The sequence below is a fragment of the Berghia stephanieae genome, chromosome 5 (assembly GCF_034508935.2).
Source record: "Berghia stephanieae isolate SIO BIC M18660-M18661 chromosome 5, UCSD_Bste_1.3, whole genome shotgun sequence".
NCBI lineage: Eukaryota > Metazoa > Mollusca > Gastropoda > Nudibranchia > Aeolidiidae > Berghia > Berghia stephanieae.
Window position 1 is genome coordinate 21,857,357 of NC_088364.1, and position 6,549 is coordinate 21,863,905.

Sequence of the window (6,549 nt, forward strand, 5' to 3'; positions counted from 1 at the left end):
GATGGCTCTTTAGCGTAAACGCTAACACCCCATTTGAGCCTCGAAATGTCCTCTCGTTGGACCACCGTATAGCCTGAGATCTAGAATCGAGAAGATTGCGCGCCTGAGTAAAGATGGGTCTCCTCTAATAGGTGAATATCGACAAAAGCTCATTTTTTTGCCATACTCTGGCTCTCGATATTGAGTATATGCGTCAGGTCGCTATTCCCGGTATCGCATTTTCCAGTTGAAGAAATATTGGGACGTTCGCTTATTTCTCGACCGTGCCGACGACCCTGGCGACATGAACGCGGTAGTATTTGGCTAGGCGGCCAACCGCTTCACCATCGAAAATCCTACTGGGTGAGCCGGGGATGGCCGAGGCCATTCGGGCACCGGGTTGGATCTCCATAAGTCACATATCGGGCGAGCAGCTCAGGTAGCTCGATTAGGCTCAATCTTCGGGATGGCCTCGTGACGGTCAACCGGGATTTACACCTTTGCCTCAAGCCCCCTCACCGCGTCAGGTCGGAAATCCATGAGGGGGTACATATGGCTGCATTCACTTCTCTTGGTCTGACGGTGCAGTCTTGTCCAACTATTTCCGAAGTTTTGACTCCAAAATCGGATTGTGTGCTTTGCTGACACCGCGCTAAGAATGAGATTCGAAACTCATTTGAAAGCGTTATGTTTTGGGATGGTGTCGTCCTCACATTCTTGTGCACATTATCGGTCATAATTCAAATAGTTTATCAGGAGCCAATGTATGGCGGCCTTATTGTGTCATATCGAGGTTTTCCGCAGTATCCAGCCACCGCTGTTTCTTTTCGACAGCCCTATCGGCCACATTCTTGGACTGGCTTAGATGATACTCTTGGTAAGGAAGTATATTTCCCTTTCTTTGTTTTCTTGGTGTCTCATTTGCAGAATGAGCTACGACAAATGCCGGCCCTTACTGGCTACAAGACCTCTGAACATAACACTGATCTTCGCGTCCAGGGACGGCTGGTAATAATGGGCAGGGTGGGCAAATACCAGCCTGTTTTTTCAAGTTATATGCTGTATTACCAGGTCCGAAATAATCAAATCTAAATTAGATAATTTCAAAAGTTACTACTTAAAATTGATACTTTGTACTGAAATCAATTTGTGTGTATTTTTGATAGATTGCGAATCACCATGCATCCCGTAATACATAAACCAGGATACGCTCCTGTTCTTTTTATAACCCCCCCCCCCCCCCCCCCCAACCACTCCACTCCACTCCGCCCACATCGTCATCTCATCGTCACGTCGCCTGACGGTGATTTTGCTGTCTGGCCTCTCTAGTACTAGGTCGGGCTAATTCAAATGAGCCCACCTTATTAACCAGTGTACACTAAATAGAGATTTTGGCAAACGAACTTTTTCTTATTTATTGCCTTACTTGTGCTGGGAAGGTTCCAGTATTGAATTAAATTTATTAATTTACTAATATTATATCAATTTAGTATTAGTTTGTGTTGTTTTAATATATTTGTTTATCCATTTAAATTATTTCTTTTTTTTCCCCTCGTTTTCTTTAGTGTTTCTCAAAACTCATTTATTTAAATTGTTTTCTTATTTGTTTGTTGTTGTTGTTGTTGTTTTTTGTTGTTGTTTTTTGTTTTGTTTTTTAACAAATTAATTTGTTAATTCTTTTTTTTTTTATTATTCTTAAAGTAATTACCGCTGTATTTTTATTGCCAGACTAAATATTTTTGCAAAACAATGTAATTTTCTATTGTATTCCCTCTAATAAAATAAAACACTTTTATTCAAAAGTCACGACTAAATAAATATATAAAATATAACCACCATTTTGGTTTTCTCAACAATTGAATTAGTATACGAGAAATACTCTTCTGAGTAAGGAGATAGTTGAATTCTAAGTTATAGAGGAAATACGGAAGGGTGGGCAGATTCCGTACTTGCCCGTCCTGAAGCTAATACATACATAAGATGGTTCGCGATGAAGAGGCGGGAAGCAAGGGATTGGTTGGGTAAGTAGCAAAGATAACACGGTAATTATTGTGACGATAGTCAAACGAATACATGAGGAGAGATTGGTAACATTATTTTGTCTTAATTATATTGTATGAAGTATTGGCGAAAGCCTAATATTAAATAAACGTTGTTTTTGTTTGTCTTATTTTGACTATGGAACTGATACTGATACTTGTCATAGCAGACCTGCCTACTTTAGATAGGAAAATAAAAATCGTAGTTTTCAGGGCTAATAAAATCGTAGATATTTTAACTACCCTTTAAAAAAATCACCGGAATTTTCGTCTGTTTTGATAGATATCAAATTTTAAAAAACGAGAAAAAATAATTGGAAACGTAATAATGATGGTGATGGTGGTATAGTGGTAGCGGTGGTGGTAGTAGTAATGATGATGGTAATATTATTATTATTATTATTATTATTATTATTATTATTATTATTATTATTATTATTATTATTATTATTATTATTAATATTATTATTATTATTATTATTATTATTATTATTATTATTATTATTATTATTATTGTTATTATTATTATAATTATTATTATTATTATTATTATTATTATTATTATTATTATTATTATTAATTATTATTATTATTATTATCATTGTTATTATTATTGTACGTATTGGTGGTATTACTATTGTTGTATTTTTTTTTTTGGTGGTTATTAATGGTATCAGTTTATTGTTTGGTCCCATTTGCCATTATTTTCCACTTTCATGTATGTGGTCATCAAATTGTATGATTAATTGGCGAGAGCCTAAGATTGAATAAATTTTGTAATATCGTATGGTAACCATCATTGTCGACGACATCGTCGTTGTCATCATAATCATCATCATCATCATCATCATCATCATCATCATCATCATCATCATCATCATCATCATCATCATCATTAACAACAACAACAACAATATTAACAACAAGTACAACAATAGAAATAAAAACAATATCAACATCACCATACAATTTCCGTCATCGTCTCCACAACTATCATTCTAACCAACAGCACCACCAAAACCACTACCATAATTACCCCTCACCGCCTCGTCTTCTCCTCCTCCTCCACCACCACCACCACCGCTACCACTATTCCAACCACTACCACCACCGGCACAATCATTCTGACCACCAAGACAGCAGTAAAAATTATGCAATTTGAGCTCTGAATGAAACTCGAGTCATATCGCTGTTGTTGCTTCTCCATGAAAACTTTAAGGTTACTACGTACTACTGAAAACCAGAAATATGTAAAAGCAATATTAATATCGCCGTTGAGGGATTAAAGCATCTCTTTAATTTTTCGAGTGAAGGAAATGGACTTGTATTGTCAAGGTGTTGTCGCATTATGTCTCGTCGCTTTATTTTTTAGTTGTATTCTCTTTCGTGATTCATTTTTGATTACGTTTGGAAGAATTAAAATCTACTGGTATTGTCATTTCATTGTGAATGTGATTATTGGTGGTTGAAATATTTTTTGTTTAAAGGCGAAAAAAAAAATCAAAAAAAATTTTTATTAAAAAAAAAAACAAAAAAATAAAAAATAAAAAATATATATTATATATATATATATATATATATATATATATATATATATATATATAATATATATATATATGACCGAATCCTCTTTGCCCAACCACTGTAAATAGGCTAGAACCGCCACTGTTCGCGTCTCTGGTCACAAGGATAAGTTCGGAAGTTACAAGTAATGTAATGGTAAATTTATATAGCGACAATATCCATTTACAATGCTCAATGGCGCTCTCCAATTGCAGTAGAAATAGCTCAGTGAGAGTAAGTATACATACAAATCATAGGCATGAAAAAAACACAGAAAAAATATTTATGAACGACACGGTTAATGGATCTAAATAAGTAAGTTTTTATTGATTTTTAAAGGTTTGATGTTTTTGTAGGGTAGTTAATAAAGTCGCAAAAGATCGTTCAGAGAATTTAGTTTTAGGGATTTTTTCTTTTAGATGATACTGAGTTAGAGGACCTGAGTGAACGCCTTGGAATATGGACAGTAAGGACTGATTTTAAATAGTCTGGAGCAGTGTTATGAAGACATTTAAAGGCAAGACTTTCTACGTAGCTTATAATCAAATCTCTCCATGGGCAGCCAATGAGGTATTTTAAAAGGGTGTAATATGTTCCTTTTTTAGTCTGGGTGACAATTCGTGCTGCCCTGTTTGGTAACAATTATACTCTTGCCACCGAGCTCTTTTGAAGCCCATCAAGAAAGGAGTTGCAATAGTCCAGCGTGCAACAAAAAGTGAATTAATAAGCATTTTACAAATTTCTTCATCTAATAGATTACGGATATGACTGATGGTCCTCAATATAAAATGAAAATTCTGACAGTTTTGTGATATTACATATTGAGACATAAATATTCATCGAAATAGAGACCAGCGTTGTTTATATTACAATTATCTACAAATGACAGAGTCACAAATCAAAAGTAATGTTACAAGTGATGCTACAAGACCTCCCAGTCTGTCTAGTTGAATTATTCACTTTTTCATTTCTCTCTCTCAAAAACTAATTGCCCACAAGATGAATTAATTATATCAAATATGTATATTTTACATCACTATTACTATAATAGAAATTGTCTGTTTTAATTTCATCACTGATTTGTGTATAACTTATTGCTATAATTGTTTATGTGTTTTAAAACACAATTTCATTTAAGAAACGTTTAGTTGTTGTCTTTTTTTCAATAACCATTAACTCGACAAAATGATACTTGACAATCTAGTTGAGTGATTGTTGAAAATGTCAATGTAAAATGGGTCACATGCCTTGTCTTTTCGATAACACAGTTCCCACCTATGATTATCCCGAGGAATCCAAATCTTGTTTTCAATAGATTTCCGTCGGGATTTCTCTTTTCTTTTCTTTTTTTTATTTTTTTTTTTTTTGGGGGGGGGGGTATTATAGCTGCATGTAGATAGGGATAAACATTATAAATGATTCAATCTATTAGGATTATACATTTTGTGTTATCTCTACTTTTCAGTTTCAGTTTTTTTTTGGGTTATTTTTGGGGTCTTTTTTTTTTTTTTTTTTTTTTTTTTGAAAGATTTTTACCACATAATGTTTACCCATCCTGTCGCAGACCAATAAAAAATTGAAAGGTTGCCTGCTGGAATCAATTATTTTTCTCAAAAAATATTGTAAGACGTTTTGTAAAACGTACGTTGTCCACAAGGAGAGGTGAATACAGTAAACGTCTAAGAAGATGGAAATATATCCATGTGATAAATGTTGTTATGGGCAACCCCTTTAATTATCCGAAATTTTTATCAACTTATAATCAAGATTCAAATGCATGGAAAGCCTGTGAGCCAGATATTATAAAAGCTAAAATGTTGAAAGCTTGTTTCAGACTAATGGCTTTATTTCTACTTATATTTTCATTATATCAGTGCAAGAATATTGCATTTCTGCCGAGTGAAAAAAAAATCTAGAATTCCTCCATTTCCCAAGAAAGTGGAAGTTTTGTTCAGAAACGACATCAAACGTGTCGCTTTAACGTCAATTCTATTGAATTGTTTTGGAATATATGCTTTTTCTAAATTAGATTTTAACGTCAATCTCAAAAATAGATACATACAACGTTGCGTAACAATCAAATAAACGTATTGAAAATAGAATACAGTCACTGTATTTACTGAACATTGAAATAAACTAGACCAATCAAGATTGCCCGTAAAAATTATTTTTGATCATTTCTCTTAAACATTCAAAAAGACTTCGTTTATTTGATAAAAATAACTGAAAATTTGGACTATTAAGAAACACTTTAATTTGTTATATTACGCAGTTGTGGATTTTCATGACTTAGAATCAAATAGCAAAATCTTAAATACTGGTTCTTTACTATGACAGGTCCTTTCATCTCGTTTATTTACACTAGTGAAGGAATTCCAAGGGACACAGACAGAGTGTTTATCACCAACAAGTACTTACTTGGGATACAAGACAAGGTCATTGTGTACCACAAATTATTGTGTACAAAAGAAAGCTTTGAAAAAGTCGTGTCGATAGATTAGTTAGAAAATAGAAAAATATCGACACAGTTGAAAGTGAAGCGATGCTTTGGGATGTTGAACGTGTATTGTAAATTATAATGTCAAGTTAGAGGAAAAGCGAATTGCACCTTGAATTGAGTTGGATTTTTCTTTGCCCCATCTCCAAATCCACACCATCGTGTCGTTTTGAGATCATTGTGACCCCTCGGATTACTGAGGACACTCAACACCGCATACTATGCTGGGAATAGTGTACATAGAAAGCAATTTATACAAAATATCACACTCGACTCAGGTTTGAAATAGTATCTGGTCATAGGTTAACAGAGGACACTAAACAGCCGCTTTGCATCGTATGACATGTGAATCTAATTCCACATAATGCGCAGAAAATGATAAAGAACTGAACAAGTGTGTATGAAAGGTGCCAGACAAAGCAAGAAAGAAAAATACAAGAAAAAAAAACCATCCCAAAAAATCACTCGACC